General features: G+C 41.0%; 2 non-coding genes across 2 annotated transcripts; both read left to right on the plus strand.

The window, feature by feature from the left end:
• Positions 1–1,527: 1,527 nt before the first annotated feature.
• On the plus strand, positions 1,528–1,634 carry LOC120264198. Its single transcript, XR_005537368.1, has one exon. It is a non-coding gene; the product is annotated as a small nucleolar RNA R71 (small nucleolar RNA).
• A 1,916-nt stretch (positions 1,635–3,550) lies between these two features.
• On the plus strand, positions 3,551–3,657 carry LOC120264143. The gene has a single exon (XR_005537317.1). It is a non-coding gene; the product is annotated as a small nucleolar RNA R71 (small nucleolar RNA).
• The last annotated feature ends 16,588 nt before the right edge of the window (positions 3,658–20,245 follow it).

The raw sequence follows: 20,245 nt of genomic DNA on the forward strand, positions 1-20,245 counted from the left end.
TGGCTTCGGTAAGGCGATATGTCAACTTATTATGACCAACTTGTAATTTTAACTCCCCGTCATCCATGTCATTGAGGGCCTTGGAAGTGCTCAAGAATGGCCTCCCAAGTATCAATGGATCCTCAGCATCCTCATCAACATCCAAGACCACAAAGTCCAAAGGAGATATATACTTATCCACTTTTATAAGTACATCCTCAATGATGCCCCTCGGATGTCAAACTTTTCGATCGACCAATTGAAGTGTCATCCGAGTCGGCCTTGCCTCCCCTAAGCCTAGCTTCTGAAAGAATGTATAAGGCATGACGTTGATGCTAGCCCCTGAATCCTCCAATGGCTTGTCTTCACCCAAATTGCCAATGTTGCATGGGATGATAAAGCTTTCGGGTCTTTCTTCTTGTTTCGGCATATTCTTTTGCAACACCACCAAGCATGAAGCATCTTAGATCATAGATGCACTCTCCTTGAACTTCCTCTTGTTGGTTTAGAGGTCCTTAAGAAACTTTCCATAGTGAGGTATTTGAGACAACCACTCCACAAATGGGATGCTGATGTGCTACTTCTTGAATAGACCCAAGAACTTCTTGTATTGCTCATCATTTTGGTCATTCTTCAATCTTAAAGTGTAAGGGATTCTTGGCTTAAAAGGTGGGGGTGCTACCTCCTTCTCTTTAGCTCTCTTCTCAACTTCCATGACTTCGGATGACTCAACATTAGTCTTCTCACTAGGGAGTCTACTCTCAACTTCATGACCACTTCTCAAAGTTATCGCCTTCACATGTTCTCTTACATTGGTCTCCGTGTTGCTAGGCAAACTCCCTTGAGGTCTTTCAGAGAGCGACTTTGCAATTTGGCCCACTTGATTCTCCAAGTTGTGCAATGATGCGGTGTGATTGCAATGTGTGCCTTCAACCGATTGAAATCTTGTATCCGACGATTGAATGAACTTGGTCAAAGCCTTCTCTAAGTCAGTTATCTAGTTCTCCAACCCTGAAATTCGATTCACCATGTTTGAGGCTTGTTTTTAATTTTAGAAATCTGGTGGTGCTATAGCCTTTTGTTGCCCTTGATTACTCCAAGAAAGGTTTAGGTGGCTCCTCCACCCCGGATTGTAGGTGTTGACATATAGATTTCCTTTGCCTCTTATTTCATTACCTATAAAATCAACCTATTCCACAGAGGATACGCCACCAGTAAAAATTTGGCAATTAGATGGAGCATGTCCTCTGCCACACCCAGAGCAACTCATTACTACTGCCCCTTTAGGAGAAGTTATAGTGTTTAACTTCTTGGTTAATGACTCAACCTGGGGCCAATGATGTGATTGCATCGATCTCATGAAGTCCAGCTACCTTTTTCCTATCCTGTGTGTTCCACTGATAACTATTCATAGCCATTTCTTCGATGAGATATCGGGCTTCTTCAGGGGTCTTGCTTCCTAAGGTACATCTTGCTAAAGCATCAAGTAACTATTTCGTGCTTGGGTTCAACCCACTATAGAAAGTTAGAATAATTATCCACTCAAGGAACCCATGTTGAGGACATTTCCACAGGAGCTCCTTGGACCTATCCCATGTCTCAAAAAGAGACTCCAACTTCATTTGCACAAAAGATGATATTTCATTCCTAAGCTTCACAGATTTTTGGGAGAGAAATATCGGGCAAGAAAAGATTCCACCATCTTATCCCATGTAGTGATCGATACTCTAGGTAATGAATGTAGCTACTGCTTCGCTCTTCCCTTCAAAGAAAATGGGAAGACCGTCAACTTTATGGCATCATCTGTAACCCCATTAATCTTGAGCTTGTAGTATGCTTCCAAGAAGTTCTCAATGTGATTGTTCAGATCCTCATCAACCAAACCATTAAACTGTACCAACTGCTATAACATCTGGATGAAGCCTGGCTTAAGCTCAAAACTCTGAGCTGTAATCGGTGGCCGGACAATACTAAACTGTGTGGTATAAATCGGAATGCTCGAGTGTGACTGCCTTTGTACCCCTCCAAATGGATGTGCTCACTTGAATGCTAGGAGGTTGGCACACACTCTGGCATCTCACACCTGACCTATGTCTTCGCATTTGAACCTTAGCGAGATTTCCTCCAAAATAGGTGCATTATGATCCACATTGGCCTATTTCCTTAATACTTGGCCTCACAACCCTACCTGCATAAAAGTAACATAAAAACACACATACTAGTGTAAAAACCTGAGAAAAGTAATGCTCAACATAAGGAATGAACACTTCGCATTCATATCGCACAAGCACTTATCAAGTCTACTAATTGTAATGTCATTAGAGTGGGCCTAGGTTCTCCCAAACCTAGCTTCTGAAAGAACGAGTATGGCTTGACGTTGATACTGGCCCCTGAAACCGCAATGCCATTTCTTCACCCAAATAGCCAATGTTGCCTGGGATGATGAAGCTTCTGGGGTCTTTCTTCTTATTAGGCATATTCTTTTGTAACACCGCCAAATAAGAGGCATCTAGAATCACTGATATACTCTCTTCGAACTTCATCTTGTTGGTCAAAAGATCTTTTAAGAACTTAGCATACCGAGGCATTTGAGACAATGGCTCCACAAAAAGAATGTTGATGGGTAATTGCTTGAATAGACCCAATAACTTCTTGTATTACTCAACATTTTGGTCATTCTTCAATGTTGAAGGATAAGGGATTCTTGGCTTGTAAGGTGAGGGTACCACCTCCTTTCTCTTTGTTTGCTCTTTCCTCAACCTCCATGACCTCGGGTGCTTCAACGTTGGGCTTCTTACTAGGAAGACTACCCTTGACCTCATGCCCACTTCTCAAAGTGATCGCCTTCACATGTTCTCATAGATTGGTCTCGGTGTTACTCGGCAAGCTTCCTTGTGGTATCTCCGATAGAGACTTCACAATTTGCCCCACATAATTCTCTAAATTGTACAAGGAAGCGGTATGGTTGCGAAGTGTAGGTTCGATAGACTGAAAATGTGTATCCGATGATTAAACAAATCTGGTCAATGGTTTCTCAAGATCGGTCATCCGGGTCACCAAGCCTGAAATTCTATTCTCCATGTTTAGGGTTGTTATTGTTGAAAACCCGATGGTGCCATGGGCTTTTGCTGTCCTTGGTTACTCGATGAGAAATTGGGGTGGTTCCTCCACCCTTGGTTGTAGGTGTTGCTATAAGGATTACCTTGTACCCTTCCCGAGTTACCCACAAAATCTACTTGTTCAGTCGGGGCTAAAGTAGTAATAGAGATAGGACAATCATACGACATATGTCATAGTGGCTACCCTCGGTGAAGTCAATGTGTCAAATTTCTTGCTCAATACTTCTGCTTGGGCTGCCAAAAATGTAACTGAACTGATCTCATGGAGTGCGGACACTTTCTTCCTTTCCCTTGCATTCCATTGGTAGCTATTCATGGCCATTTCTTCTGCCAACTGTCGGGCTTCATCAGGGGTATTGCTCCCCATTGTACCTCTTATGGAGATATCTAGAAGTCATCTTATACTTGGATTCAACCTGTTGTAAAAAGGTTGAATGATCATCCATTCGGGAAATCCTTGTTGTGGGCACTTCCGCAAAAGATCCTTGAATCGCTCCCACGTCTTAAACAAAGATTCAAGCTCTACGTAGAAAAATGATGATATCCCATTATGAAGCTTTGTCGACTTTCTCGGAGGGAAGGTATTAGAAGAAGAAAAAGAAGAAGAAGCACCCATGGAAATTTTTTTTTTTAATTATATTTACAACATAAGTGGCGGATCTATTTTTGGTGCTTGAAGAGGAACTTTCACTAGATTAAGGCATATTGAAAGTCCTTCTATCACCATATTTTCTATGATATTCATTATACACGTCATAAAATAAACAACGATAATTTTCTTTCAAAAGAGAATGATCAAGATCCATATTATTATCATAAGAATCAATTATGCAAAAAAGTGCCATCAATTTTTAAAAGCGGGGGTCAAGAAACATAGCTAAAAATAGGAAGTGGTTCGATTTTTTTCTAAAAATATTTTTAAATTTTTTTCCTCCATGGGAGCAATAATAGGAGCAAAAATTAGGGTCTTCTCTATATTTTTGCAAAAAAACCTCACTAATAAAAAAATATTTGGTTGACAATAATAGATGAAGTGGAATAATAAACACCGGACAAAAATATTAGTTGAAGCATAAAAAAATTTCCAAAAAAATTCCTTAATTAAATGGCAAAACTTCCCAATCATAATTAGTGACATGATCATTGGGAAATCTCTCATTAACAAACATAGAAATAATATCTCTATTATTATAAGCACACTCAAACATTTCATAAGTTGAATTCCACCTATGCTCAACATCAATGATATATCTTTTACATTTTCTCCCCCTTTCTGAACAATAAGCTTGAAAAATCATGTCTTCGGGTTGAACCATTTCGAACATATAAAAATAGAATTTTTGAACTTTTTTTAATATGGGGCTCAATTATTTTTTTAAAACCATCTTTAACACATAAATTCAAAAACATGACAAGCACAACGCACATGAAAAAAAGCCCCTGAAAAATAAAGGCATTAAATTCATTTTTTTAAAAAGATCGACCGCATTGTTATTTGCCGAAGCATTATCCAAACTAATTGAAAATATAGAACTCGAAATATTATACTCATTAATAGCCCGAGTTATTTAACTTGCAATAACACTTGCGGTATGGTGGTGTTCTAATTCAAAAAAACTTAAAATACGCTTTTGCAAAACCCAATTATTATCAATATAGTGACCGGTAACACAAAGATAATTCGTTTGAAATTGAGAAGACCAACTATCCGAAGTAAGAGAAATTTTAAAAGAACAAGAAGATAATTCGGAAATTAATTTTTGTTTATAATCATCATAAATAATAAGACAATATTTTCTCATAGTATTTCTTGAAACCGATTTAAAATTTGGATTAAAACCTTGAATAAGCATTTTTATAAAAGCGGGATTTTCGGTATGATAAAAAGGTTGCTCATTTTGAACAATAAATTTCGCAACTTCTTTTCTTGCATTTTTCATTATTAAAAAAATAAAAATTTCCCATACTCGAATTGGTAAAAACTAATTTGCGTTTGTGTGGGATCGTAGTGGCTTCAGCGGCATGCTTATCGGCATGCCTTTTTAAATGCCCCGTCCCCCCCGAAGTTTGGCAAGAAAAAAATTTTTTACATTTTTTACAAACCGCCCGAGTGCCTTTGTTCGGAAAATCAACAATGTCATAAAATTGCCAAACCCCGGAAGTTCGTTTTCTAGAGCTTCGAGGGTTGTCACTTGATGGCCCAATATTTGGGGTCTCAATAACAACATCATCATCATCCGGAGAATTTAATGGGGCATTTTCATAAAAACCAAACGGAGAATTATCGAAGGGAAAGTTGGGAGAAGAACCGGCCATTATGAAAATTAAAAATTAAGAACAACGGATTACCTCAATTGCTTTAACAAATAATTTATGAAGTCGATTTTTGGTGTTGATTTCTTTTGAGTGCAATTGAGATACTTGATGATGAACTTGAAACTTGGATTTGCAAACTTGAAGCTTGGAAGTTGCACTTAGAAGCCAAAGAGAGAATTAGATTGAGAGATGAGAGAGTTTGGTGTGGAAATTTTAGTTTGAATTTAGGGGTATTTATAATTTTTTAATATTTTTATTCCAAAAATGCACTCATAAACTAGCCGTTTATAGTTGTTGTAAAGGACAAAATTGTCATTTACACCAAAATGACTAAAATACCCATAAAACTAGCCGTTAGATAGTTGTTGGGATGGGTAAAAATGTCTTTCTATCAAAGCAAAAAGAAAAAAATAAATTCAAAGTTTTAACACAAAAATAAAAAAATAAAAATTAAGAAGTGGATCGTTAGGGACGGCCCAGCGTGCTCAGGGCCGGGCACGGCCCAACTGCCGACCAGTGGGCAGCGTGCCGGGGACGGCCCACGGGCCACTGAACCTCGGCCCCGGCCCGGCCGAGTTCGGGCCGTGCTCCACTCGGACACGATCATCGTAGCATCGTGCCTAGACTGGGCACGACCCAAATCGTGCTGGGCCATGGCGGGCCCCGGCCGGCACGGCCCGTTTGACACCTCTAGTCATGGGCACGACTAAGGTGTTTCGGCACTTGGCCGTGTGAGCTTCACAACCCATTGAAACAACACTCCCAAGGACTTAGCTCCATCAAATGCAACACTAGGAGTCAGTGGAGTATTGTTTTGATTGCTTCTCCGACATCTGAATTTAATTGATTTACATTATGAATGAGCTTGCATATGTACATTGGGGACAATGTACAACTTAAGTGTGGGTGGAGTTTCATAGTGTACGCATCTATTTTATAGTAGTTTTGATTGATATACATGGTCACATAGCCAATGGCAGTTCGCCTTAGTTACATTGATTGTATTCTTGAGTTTAGGAGAATTTTTTTTTACATTGAATGTTTTCATGCTCTAGTTTTTGCTTGAATTTCTTGGAATTTTTGCCCGATTGACACTTGTTTCACTACTCACTCTTTGAACTCTTTTGGAAACTCATGTTTGATGTATAAAGGACTAGTTATAGTTGTTTCTTGTATTAATTCTAAAAAAAAATGAAAGGAAAGAACAAAATAGTTTTATTGTTTATTTGTGTTTGTTGGGTGGAAAGAGCTACCACCTATGAAGTATGAAGCTACTCTCATAAGTCGGATACTAGTTATGCCCTAATGAGAAAAAGAGCTATTCATAGGATGAGTGAAAGCTACCACTCCGGTAGAAAGAGCTACCACCTCGAAAGTGTGAAAGCCACCTTAGAACCACTTTGGAAAGGGCTACCTTAGAGGATGTGTGAAGCTACTACCACCTTTGAAATATTTTGTTACTTTTTGTAGATAAATAAGTTCCTTACACTTAGAGCATTCAGGAGTACACTTTGGGTTGTTTGGAGTGAGTTCACACACTTACACAATTTCGGGGTTGTCATCCTTTTTTATTCCAGTTTTTAGCTATAGCATTGATTTTTTTGTATTTAGTGTTGAAATTTCCCTTACTTGTAGAATGCACTCTTTGTATGCTTTGGTGAACCTAAGGCCAACCACTTCCAATGTTTCCTTCATCTATGTGGATAATGTTTTAATCTTTGCTTGAGGAAAAACAAAAGCTTAAGTGTGGGGGAGTTTGATAAGTGCTTGTGCGATAAGAATGCAAAGCATTCTTTCCTTGTGTTGAGCATTACTTTTCTCGGGTTTTAATGCTAATATGGGTGTATTTATGTTACTTTCATGCAGGTAGGGTTGTGAGGCCGATTATGAGAGAAAAAAACCAATGTGGGTCGTAATGCACTAATTTAGAGGAAATCTTGCTAATGTTCAAACGTGAAGACATAGGCCGTGTTCTAGATGCAGGGATGTGTGCCAACCTCCTCATACTTGAGTTAGCACAACTATTTGGAGTGGCACAAGGGTAGTCACATTCAAGCATTCCGACTTGTGCATATAGAACAAGATCTCTACCAACATGTTTGTTTTTAAAGAAGCAAGGCGATCCATGACATAAATGTGTGCCCGTTTGCGTTACCTCGATGAAATTATGGATTCGGGAGTATTTCCGGCCTATACTGTAGCAGGGTATTGTAGAAAACAATGTAGCAAAAATACTGCAGCAACACTATTTACAGCCGGCCGAGAAAATAACAAAACAGAGAATCCACACGGGCGTGTGAAAAATCCATAGGGGCGCCCACATGGGCATGTGGATTCCCGATTCCAGCCCTTTAAAAGCCGATTTCAACCCCGATTTTAGCATTCTTTTCTCCATCTTTCCCCCAACTTGAGAGAGGGCAATGACTAGGGTTTTGAGAAGTATTAGCTAGGGCTTTGGAGAGGTTCTATGACTCCGACATCACGCGCCGTTTGGAAGAAGGTTAGTGGGAGAGCTTTTGTAGGCTCCAATCCGGTGAGGTGTATCCTAGGCCGGATAAAGGGACACTTGTGACGAGTAGAGGGCTCTCCACAAGACAATCACCATGACTAATGAGGGGTTTTCTATGGATGCTTTGTTTTTACATTCGATTTCATTGATTGTATCTAGCTCCATGGAGAGCTAAACCCCTAGTGGGTACTTGTGTATTTGTGAACCCTAGGATGTATTCGTTTCATTTAACCTCTTTATTATGCTTTCAATTAGTTGATGTTTATTGTGAGCTCCAATATTGAAAACTTGATTGTATGAATACTCCCCTAGAATGACACTAGGGTTGAGAGTTCTTCTTGGTAACTCTTATGAGTGAGTGACACACCATGAGAGTTAGACAAAGCTAGATTGGAGATGATTGAGATGGTGAGTCGAGAGGTAGAGAAGCGTCCCCTTTATCCTCCGGTGTGATCTATCCTACCTCCACATTCCAAGAGTTTTTTGCGGCCATAGTAGAGTGAATGGGCTAAGGGATGACCTTCCGCTGGAGCTTAGTTGCAAGTGCAACGGAGTGAAACGCTGAAGTAATTTTAGCACCTAGGGCTTAATTGTGTCTAGGGATCTTCCATCTGGACCAAAGGGTTAGGTCTATACATAGGAATATGGTTTATCACTTGGAATCCCTACAGCTCATTGCAATTCTATGCGAGTGCGAGGTTGAGAGGTTATTGAATCTCTCCTCTAGGACATGTATCGAGTTAGGCATGTTTGACCTTAGATTTGGGATCATGTAATTAATGATTTCCATGACTCATTGTTGCATCAATTAGGAAGTATAATATAGGGTTCTTGCACTTGAAACAATTGTCCTAGGCGGATCAATATCCGGGTGCCCCATTTTTATCGATTGCCTTACCTTCTCCTTTACTTGTGCCCTCTATCTTATTGTTTTTATTTTTGTTATTTCATATTTTGTCACACTTATCACAATTTATCTTCCACATTAGTTAAGAAACAACTTAAGTGTCTTTATTCCCTACTCTCTGTGGATACAATACCCACTCATCTGGGATTATTACTTCGACACGCGTGTACTTGTCTCATGTTGTATTTATTTCTCTATCTTTTATTTACTCGAGCTATTTTTGTTTTATGGAGCTTTACTGAACCCCCTCGTGTATGCATGCAGATGGTCTTGTCATCATGGGAATTGAGAACTTGTCATAGACACGGCCAAGATACTTCGGCATTTGCTCGTGTGTGATTCACAACCCATTGGAACACCACTCCCAATGAATTAGCTCCATCAAATGCAACACTAGGAGTTAGGGGAGTATTGTTTTGATTGGTTCTCCCACATTTATTCTTTACTGATTAACATTTTGAGTGAGCTTGCATGTCTACATTGAGGACAATGTACAACTTAATTGTGTGGTGGGGGGGAGGGGGAGTTTCATAGTGCACATACCTTTTATATTAGTCTTGATTGTTATATATGCCCACATAGACAATGGAGGTTCACCTTAGTTGCAATAATTGTATTCTTGAGTATAGGAGAATCTTTAACGTTGAATGTCCTCATGCTCTGGTTCTTGCTTGAATGTTTAGGAATTTTTGCCCGATTGACATTTGTGCACTACTCACTCTTTAAACTCTTTTGGAAATTCAAGTTTGATGTTATTTTGCTATAAAAAATAGTTTTGTTGTGTAGTTGTGCTTGTTGGGTAGAAAGAGCTACCACCTATGATGTATGAAGCTACTCTCATAAGTCAGATACTAGTTATGCCCTAATGAGAGAAAGAGCTATCTCATGGAATGTGTGAAAGCTACCACCCAGGTAGAAAGAGCTACCACCTCGAAAGTGTGAAAGCCACCTTAGCGGCCCCTTTGGAAAGGGCTACCTTAGATGATGTGTGAAGCTACTACCCTTGTTTTTTAATTTTTGCTACCTCTTGTAGATAAATAAGTCCCTTTTATGTAGAACTTTGAGGAGTATAATTTGGGTTGCCTTGAGTGAGTTCACACACTTACACGATTTCTGGTTTGTTGTCCTTTTTGATTCAAATTTTTATCTAGAGCATTGATTTTTCGTATTTAGTGTTGAAATTTCCCTTACTTGTAGAATGCTCTCTTTGCATGCTTTGGTGAACCTAAGGCCAAGCACTTCCAATATTTCCTTCATCTATGCGTACAATGTTTTAATTTTTGCGTGAGGACAAGCAAAAGCTTAAGTGTGGGGGAGTTTGATAAGTGCTTGTGTGATAATAATGCGAAGTATTCTTTCCTTATGATGAGCATTACTTTTATCAGGTTTTAACACTAATATGTGTGTATCTATGTTTCTTTCATGCATATAGGGTTGTGAAGCCAAATCTTAGAAAAGAAGCCAATGTAGATCGTGAGTGCACCATTTGGAGAAAATCTTGTGAATGTTCAAACGCGAAGACGTAAGTCGGGTTCAACATACTATAATGTGTGCCAACCTCCATGTATTCAAGCTAGTGCAATGATTTGGAGGGGCACAAAGGCAGTCACATTCTAAGTATTCCGGCTTGTGCATGTGGAATAAGATATCCACCAATACGGCCATTCATTAAAGAAGCAAAGTGAACTACGACGTAAACGTGTGCCCGTTTACGTTACCTTGATGAAAGCATGGTTTTGGGAAGGTTTCGTGTCGGTACTGTAGCAGAGAACTATAGAAACACTGTGGTAAAATATTGTAGCAGGTACTGTTCACAGCCGGCCGAAGAAGGAGTTTTCCAAAGAAACCACACTTGCGTGTGGAAATTCCACACGCCGTGGGTTAATTCCACACGGGTGGTGTGAAATATTTATAGGGGCGTGTGGATTCCCGATTCCAGCCCTTTAAAAGCCGATTTTAGCCCCGATTTCAGCATTCTCTTTTCCATCTTTTCCCCAACTTGAGAGAGTGACAAGATCCCCTTGCGTATATCCCACAAGTGCACGGGTTTGTCGAAGTAATAATCCCGGGTGAGCGGGTATCGAATCCACACGAGTAGGGAATAAAAATACTTAATTTGATTCTTAGCTATGTAAAAGATCAATGATAATGAGTGTGACAATGATTCAATTCTCAACATTAAAAGCCACAAGTAAGAGAGCAAAAGTAAAGAAGGGGGCAAGGCAATCAATAAAGATGGGGTACCCGGATAATGCTCCACCTAGGATAATTGTTTCAAGTGTAAGAACCCTCTATTAAGCTTCCTAATCAATGTAATGGTGAGTCGTGAAAATCCTTAATTACATAGTCCCAAATCTAAGGTCAACTATGCCTAACTCTATACATGTCCCGGAGGAGAAATCGAACAATCTCAACACCTCGCACTCGCATAGAGTTGCAATGAGCTCTAGGGATTCTAAGTGATAAATCTCTTCCTAATTATAGACCTAACCCTTGAAATTGTCATCCAGGTGGAAGGTCGCTAACCTCAATTGAGCCCTAGATACTAAGATCACCTCAACGCTTCACTCCGTTGAACGCGCAACTAAGCCCCAGCGGAAGTTCATCCCTTAGACCATTCACTCTACTATGACCGCAAAGAACTAGAGGAACGGAGGTAGAATCTATCACGTTGGAGGGGAAAGGGGACGCTCCTGTACCTCTCGACTCACCCTCTCAACCCTCTCCAACCTAGCTTTGTCTAACGTTCGTGGTGTGTCACTCACTCACAAGGTTACCAACAAGAACTCTCAACCCTAGTGTCACTCAAGGGGAAATGTTCATATAATCAAGCATTCAAGGTTGGAACTCACAATAAACATCAATTTATTGAAAGCATAATAAAGAAGTTCAAAGAAACAAATACATCCTAGGGTTCACAATACCCGAGTACCCACTAGGGGTTTAGCTCTCCATGGAGCTAAGTACAATCAAAGAAATAGAATGTAAAAGCAATGAATCCATAAAGAAACCACCTCGATAGTCATGTCGATGGTCTTGTGGAAAGTCCTCTACTCATCGTCCAAGGATTCCCTCGTCCGGTATAGGATACGCCTCGATGGAAGCTCCCCTACCAACCTTCTTCCTAAGGAATGACGATGTCAGAGCCGTAGAACCTCTCCAAAACCTTGGTCAATACCCCTCGAAACCCTAGCCGAAGCCCTTTCTCAAGTTGGAGAAAAGATGGAGAAAAGAATACTAAAATCGGGGCTGATTCGGCTTTAAATAGGGCTGGAATCGGGCGACTACACGGGCGTGGATGCTTCACACGCCCGTGAGGAATTTGCACACGGGCGTGGATAATTTCCACACGCCCGTGTGGATCCTCTGAACTCCTTTTTTTCTTGGCCGGCTGTGAACAGTGCTGCTATAGTACTTTCTACCATGTTACTACAGTACTTTTCTACAGTATTCGATCTGAATTGCTTCCCAAATCCATACCTTCATCGGAGTAACGTAAACGGGCACTCATTCACGTCTTTGATCACTTGCATCTTCAATGATAGGCACGTTAGTGGAGCTCTTGTTCTATGTGCGTAAGTCGGAATGCTCGAATGTGACTGCCTTTGTGCCCCTCCAAATGGATGTGCCAACTCGAATACAAGGAGGTTGGCACACACTCTAGCATCTCACATCGACCTATGTCTTTGCATTTGAACCTTAGCAAGATTTCCTCCAAAATCGGTGCATTGTAATCCACATTGGCTTCTTTCCTTCATACTTGGCCTTACAACCCTACCTGCACGAAAGTAACATAAAAACACACATATTAGTGTAAAAACCTGAGAAAAGTAATGATCAACATAAGGAATGAACGCATCGCATTCACATCGCACAAGAACTTATCAGAGAGGGATGTGGCTAGGGTTTTGAGTGATATTGGCTAGGGATTGGGAGAGGTTCTATGGCTCTGACATCCCGTATCCATTTGGAAGAAAGTTAGTGGGAGAGCTTTCGTCGGCACCGATCCGGCGATGTGCATCCTAGGCCGGACAAAAGGACCTTTAGACGAGTAGAGGATTCTCCACAAGACCATCGTCATGACTATCAAGGGGGTTTTCTATGGATTTATTGCTTTTACATTCGATTTCAATGATTGTAATTATCTCCATGGAGAGCTAAACCTCTTAGTGGGTACTTAAATTGTGAACTCTTGGATGTATTTGTTTCATTGAACCTTGTTATTATGCTTTTATTAAATAGATGTTTTTATTGAGTTCCAATCTTGAATGCTTTTATTGTATGAATACTTCCTTAGAGTGACACTAGGGTTGAGAGTTCTTGTTGGTAAACCTTCTGAGTGAGTGACACACCATGAGAGTTAGACAAATCTGGATTGGAGAGTGTTGTGAGGGTGAGTCGAGAGGTAGCAGAGGGTCCCCTTTCCCCTCCGGTGTGATTTATTCTACCTCTAATTCCTCAAGTTCTTTGCGGTTATAGTAGAGTGAATGGGCTAAGGGATGAGCTTCCCCTGTGGCTTAGTTGCCAGTGTAATGGAGTGAAGCGTTGAAGTGATTTTAGCATCTAGGGCTTAATTGTGGCTAGGGACCTTTCGCCTGGACCGAAGGGTTTGGTCTACATATAGGAAGAGGATTTATCACTTGGAATCCCTAGAACTCATTGCAATTCTATATGAGTGCGAGGTTGAGAGATTGTTCAATTTCTCCTCCAGGACATGTATTGGGTTAGGCATGGTTTACCTTAGATTTGGGACCATGTATTAAAGGATCTCCATGATAAGTGTCTAAATGTAGGTGTTTTCGTATATATATTGTATTCACTTTGCATGTATTTTGTGAGATTTGATGCCCGTTTTGCACTTAATCGTCTATTATTTGCTTTATAGGTCATAAGGAAGCCATGGAGAACAAGAAGATATCATTTAGGCGAAAAGAGAAGAAAGCAGGAAATTCATACCACCTCCATACTACCCAGTATGGGGGCCATATGCACTGTAGCAGTGGAATGATTTGGAGTTGTCTTCTCAGATTTCCATACTACCCAGTATACAGGGCCATATAGAGGTCGTATGCACCCCGTATAAAATGCGAATCTAAGGTTTTTAAGTGCTATACAAACCCCATACGACCCCTATACGGCCCGTATGTCATGGAGGATATAAATACTGACTTTTAGGGAAGAACAAGGGACTTTTTTTTGGGCATTTTTTGAGAGACCACTTGAGAGGCTTTGGGTGACATTGGGAAAGAGAAGAAGGCAAGAAAGCTAAGAGATCATTCAAGGCCAAGGTCCAAGACTCTCAAGCCAAGAAGTCAACATCATTCAAGGGGAGATCTAAAGAGGTTATCTAATCTCTCCTCCGGGACATGTATAGAGTTAGGCATAGTTGACCTTAGATTTGGGACTATGTAATGAAGGATTTCCACAACTCACTATTGCATTGATTAGGAAGCATAATAGAGGGTTCTTGCACTTGAAGCGATCGTCCTAGGCGGAGCATTATCCGAGAACCCCATCTTTATCGATTGCTTTACCTTGTCCTTTACTCGTGCTTTCTTACTTGTTGATTTTACTTTCGAGAATTGAATCATTGTCACAATTATCACTACTGATCTTTCACATAGCTTAGAAGCGAATTAAGTATTTTTATTCCCTATTCCTTATTCTCTGTGGATTCGATACCCGCTCATCCGGGATTATTACTTCGACAAACCCGTGTACTTGCGGGATATACGCAAGGGGACCTTGTCAAGTTTTTGGCGCCATTGCCGGGGAGTAGGTGTTTAGAAATACTTTGCACTTTGTTTTCTTAGCTATTTCACCATACATTCTATTTCCTATCTTCTTATTCTATCATTGTTCTAATTTTTCCTTATTCTTTTTATTGTAGAAAATGATTAACATGTTTTAGTCATTTGACACTATCATGAGAATGGTTGAACACGTGGAGCAGAAAGTTCAAACAATTGCATCGCACGACATGCCGTGTTATTCTCACCATGAGCAGTGTACAACTCAACAGCCAGTAGAAGAATCGGTTGAAGAGTACATCGCCAGGATTCAAGGGCAAAACTGTGAATTAGATAATGTGATAAAGCAGTTTGAGGAATCCACGTTGGTGTCAATGAGCGACTTGTTGGAGGAAAGTGTAGAAAGAATCCTTTCTCAGTTTGATTCTTCCTATCAAGACCAAAGGCAGGAACTCTTTTCAGTTGGAGTTGTTATTTCAAAAGTGGAACTATATGGAATGGACACGCTAATATCCATTGCAGATCGTAAATAAATAGATACCCAGTTAGAAGAGGAGGAGAATGATTTCGAGGAGATTGATAAATTGAAGGAGGGCAGCTTGCGTCCATCAATTGTTGAACCACCAGAACTTGAGCTGAAAACTCTTCCAACACATTTGGAATATGCATTCTTAATGGAGGACTCTAAACTCTCTGTGATTGTAGCTTCAAAATTATCTGTGGAGCAGAAGGATAAGCTTGTTAGCATGTTGAAAAAGAACAAATCAGCTATTGCATGGAAGATCTCCGACATTAGGGGTATAAGCCCATCATTCTGTACTCATAAGATCCTAATGGAGGATGACTACAAATCTGTGATCCAACCTCAGCGAAGATTAAACCAGAATATGAAGGAAGGTGTTAAGGTGGAGGTAATAAAACTTTTGGATGCAGGAATCATCTATCCCATATCAGACAGCAAGTGGGTGAGCCCGACCCAAGTTGTCCTGAAAAAAGGAGGAATGACAGTAGTGAAGAATGAAAAGAATGAGTTAATCCCCACTAGGACAGTTACTGGTTGGTGAGTTTGAATTGACTATAGAAGACTGAATGACGTCACTTGGAAAGATCACTTTCCTTTGCCATTTATTGACCAAATGTTGGAACGACTAGCGGGGCACCATTTCTACTGTTTCCTTGATGGCATGTTGGGATACTTTCAAATCCCAATAGCTCCAGAAGATTAGGAGAAAACCACATTTACTTGCCCTTATGGTACTTTTGCTTATAGAAGAATGCCTTTCGGGTTGTGTAACGCCCCTGCAACATTCCATCACTGCATGACAGCCATTTTTGATGACTTTCTCGAAGATATTATGGAAGTTTTCATGGATGATTTTTCAGTGTTCGGGGACTCTTCCAATGCTTGCTTAAATAATTTGGAAAGAGTTTTAGTGAGATGTGAAGAGACGAATCTCATCCTCAATTAGGAGAAGTGTCACTTTATGGTGCAAGAAGGCATTGTCCTTGGGCATAAGATTTCCTAGGCGTGTATGGAGGTGGATAAGGCGAAGATTGAGATAATTGAAAAGCTTCCTCCACCTATGAATGTTAAAGGGATCCGCAGTTTCTTGGGTCATGCAGGTTTTTACAGAAGGTTCATTAAGGACTTTTCGAAGATCTCCCAACCATTGACCAAACTCTTGGAGAAGGATACTCCTTTCGATTACAGAAATGACTGTCTGAATGCATTTAATGTGCTGAAAGAAAAGTTAGTGCATGCACCAATCCTGACAACACCGAAGTGGGATGAGCCGTTTGAAGTAATGTGTGATGCTAGTGATTATGCAGTGGGAGCGGTCTTGGGTCAGAGGAGAAGTAAAGAAATTTTAATCGATCTATTACGTTAGCAAAACTCTCACAAGTGCACAAGAGAATTACACCACTACTGAAAAGGAATTATTAGCAGTGGTGTTTGCTTTTGATAAATTCAGACCATATCTCATCTTTTCTAACGTCACAGTGTTCACAGATCACTCTGCACTCCATTATCTCATGAACAAGGCTGATGCAAAACCGAGATTGATTCGGTGGATATTGTTATTGCAATAATTTGACATGGAAATAAAAGATAAAAAGGGGACAAAGAATGTGGTTGCAAATCATCTGTCGAGATTAGAAGATTGTGAGGGGCAAGAACCGGCAAGCAAGGAAATTAATGATTTCTTCCCTGAAGAGCATCTGTATGCGGTACTGGAATCAGAATCGAAAGATGTTCCATGGTTCGTAGATTTTGCGAATTATCTGTCAGGAAGGATATTAAAGCATGGTTTAAGCTTTCAACAAAAGAAGAAATTTTTCAGTGACCTTAAGAACTTTTTCTGGGAATATCCATACCTATTCTGTATTTGTGCCGATCAGGTGGTGCGAAGGTGCGTTTCTAGGGAGGAAGGTTGGACCATCATTGCGCATTGTCATTCAGGCCCAGTGGGAGGGCATTATGCTTCAAGTCGAACTGCAGAGAAGGTTTTAGCCACTGGGTTCTATTGGCCGACCTTATTCCAAGATGTTCATCAATTCGTTTTATGATGTGATAGTTGTCAAAGGGCTGGAAATTTATCACAAAGGGACGAGATGCCTCAAAATCCCATGCAATTTTGAGAGGTATTTCATATATGGGGAATTGATTTTATGGGACCATTTCCAAAGTCCAATGGCAATCAATACATTCTAGTAGCAGTTCATTATGTTTCCAAATGGGTGGAAGCCCAGGCTCTTCCAACTAATGATGCAAGAACTGTGGTGAAGTTTTTGAAGAAGTTATTAACTCGCTTTGGAACTCCAAGAATTATCATCAGCGATCGGGGAACCCATTTTTGTAATACACAATTGGCGAAAATGTTAAAGCGTTATGGAGTTCATCATCGTCTTGCTACTCCTTACCATCCACAAACGAGTGGGAAAGTGGAGGTTACAAACAGAGAGCTCAAGAGAATATTAACCAAATCAGTGGAACAAGGGAAACGAGATTGGTCCGAAAGGTTGGATGACACACTTTGGGCTCATAGAACAGCATACAAAACCCAAATAGGGACCACTCCCTATAATTTAGTGTATGGAAAATCTTGCCATTTACCGATGGAATTAGAGCACAAAGCATGTTGGGCAATTAAAGTGATGAATTTTGACTTGCACAAATCTGGAGAGCAACGAATATTACATCTCAACGAGTTAGACGAATGGAGGATGAAAGCATATGAGAATGCAAGGATATACAAGGAAAGAATTCGGAAGTGGCATGACAAGCATATTAAGATTCCGAAGGACTTCAAAGCAGGCGATCAGGTGTTACTATTCAACTCTCGTCTACGTTTATTTCTGGGGAAACTCAAATCAAGGTGGTCTGGTCCGTATACCATAACCGAAGTTTCACCCGATGGAGCCATTGAGATTAACCATCCGGAGAAGGGCACATTCAAGGTGAATGGACATAGGCTGAAACCATCCAGAGATTTGTAGTGATAATAGAGAAGTATTTTTCCTCCATGAAGCCCGTGAGGTAAGGCAAGGTACGTCAAGCTTAGTGACATTAAACAAGCGCTTCTTGGGAGGCAACCCAAGTGTTTACTGCTTTCTTATCTTCTAGTTAGTTTGTTTACATGAATAATTTGTTAAGTGTTGGTGTCTTGATCTTTAGATGCTTGTGCTGAGATTTTCTTGTGGGCTTTGAGTATTCATCGTGTGTTTTCATGTGGAATGTGCGAAGTTTGGTCGTTTGAGCTCTATTTCATGTTTCTCACTAGTAAAATTTGCATAATATGGCAGGCTCTGAGTGTGTAAATATGTTCAGAGATTTTCTCCAGAGCCTGCAGATTTTTTTAAGGCATCCAGAGAATACACACGGGCGTGTGGAATTTCAGCACGCCCGTGGGTTTGCACTGCAAGCTCTTCCAGAGAAGGCACAGGGGCGTGCGACTGCCCCTGTAAACGACCATGCGATTGTCACACGCCCGTGGGTAATTTCCGCACGGGCGTGTGAATTCCTGCAGAGTTGGGCGGATTATCCCGAGAGCACACAGGGGCGTGGACTCACCCCTGTGGGCAACCTTGTGAACACGCACGGGCATGGGTAATTTCCACACACCCTTGCGAAACTCTGCAGAGGATTTCTCTCCATCCCGAGAAACCACAGGGACGTGTGGCTGCCCCTATGAGTTGGGCATGTGAATGTCCACGCCCGTGCGGAATTTCCGCACGGGCCTATAGAACATTTGGCATATTTCTTGGATATCCAGCGAAGCCACAAGGGCGTGCGTCTGCCCCTGTGAGACCTTCGTTTGAGGGCACACAGGCGTGGGCGATTCCTGCACGCCCGTGTGGATCTCCAGGAATTAAAAGACTGTCGGCTCTCCCAATACGATAGTCACACCTTGCTCCTCAGCTAACCCTAGGTCACTCAAAGAACATTTTCCGACATTCTCTTGTCCTCCTCTTGCTATCTTTGAATCGATTGATTGTGCATTGTGCGGATTGTAGAGGTGTTTAGCTTCAACTCATTGGTAAGACGTTGTTTCCTATCATCATCGATTTCCTTTGAGTCTAGCTAATTACATGCGATTTAAATGGATAATACACATCAGTTTCTTGCTAAAATGGTTATGATTTGTTTTTGAGAAGATCTGGAAGTGAGGTGGGGTGTAGCTGGAAGAATGGCTACAAAGGCCGTGCGTTTTCCACGCCCCGTGAAAGTACACGGGCGTGTGGAATTTCTGCACGGCCGTGCATTGTTATTTTCCAGCAAAAATCAATTGATTTTCTTTTCTAATACATGTAGGTATGGCCACGAGATCGAAGAAGGTAGTTGCTAAACGTCCTAGAGGGGCTGCTCCTGAGCTGGAAGTTATGGAATTCACACTTCCTGAGCATCGAGCTCGGTTTGAGCGGTTCGCGAAGGTTAAGTTTGGGCAAACGTGAATCCCGGATGTTGGGTCACTCAGAACGGTGCAACTAGCAGATGACATGGATGATGAGCTCAAGAAACTATTATTGGTCGGTTGTTGGCATAAGTTATTGAATATTCATGACCCTGCTATCCGTTCATTCACTTTAGAGGTTCTTGCTTCATTTGAGTTCGACCACTCTTATGCTCATTTTGATAGTGTCTGCGCTATTCAGTTCAGAGCTTTTGGGCAACATCATAGTATGAGCGTCACACAGTTTTCCACTAAACTTGGTTTATACAATGAGGAGTATACTGAGACTGAGGAGTATGAGAGTCTTCCAATTGATATGTCGGGTTTATCTCCCATGGAGGCGTATAGAATACTATGTGGTAAGGGGCGATATGAACTAGGAGTGTCTAAGGTCTCATGTTTATCTTGACCTAGTTATAGATATCTTCACGGCATCATAAGCAGGTCAGTGAATGGTCGCCGTGATAGCACGGGAGTCATAAACAAGCAAGAACTTCTGTACTTATGCTCCATGGTGTGGAACGAGCCGGTCCATCTGGGCACATTTCAGCAGAGTATTGGAAGCATCAAAGGATAGTATCCCAGACTAGGTGTTATTTTCTCGGATCCATACATTACTAGACTCATTTTGGGGATGGGTCTATGAGACACAATCAGCGGAGCCGAGAAGACAATCATACCAGCACCACTGGGGTTAGAGACAATGAGGCTCA

This window comes from Dioscorea cayenensis, chromosome 6 (assembly GCF_009730915.1).
Source record: "Dioscorea cayenensis subsp. rotundata cultivar TDr96_F1 chromosome 6, TDr96_F1_v2_PseudoChromosome.rev07_lg8_w22 25.fasta, whole genome shotgun sequence".
Lineage (NCBI taxonomy): Eukaryota > Viridiplantae > Streptophyta > Magnoliopsida > Dioscoreales > Dioscoreaceae > Dioscorea > Dioscorea cayenensis.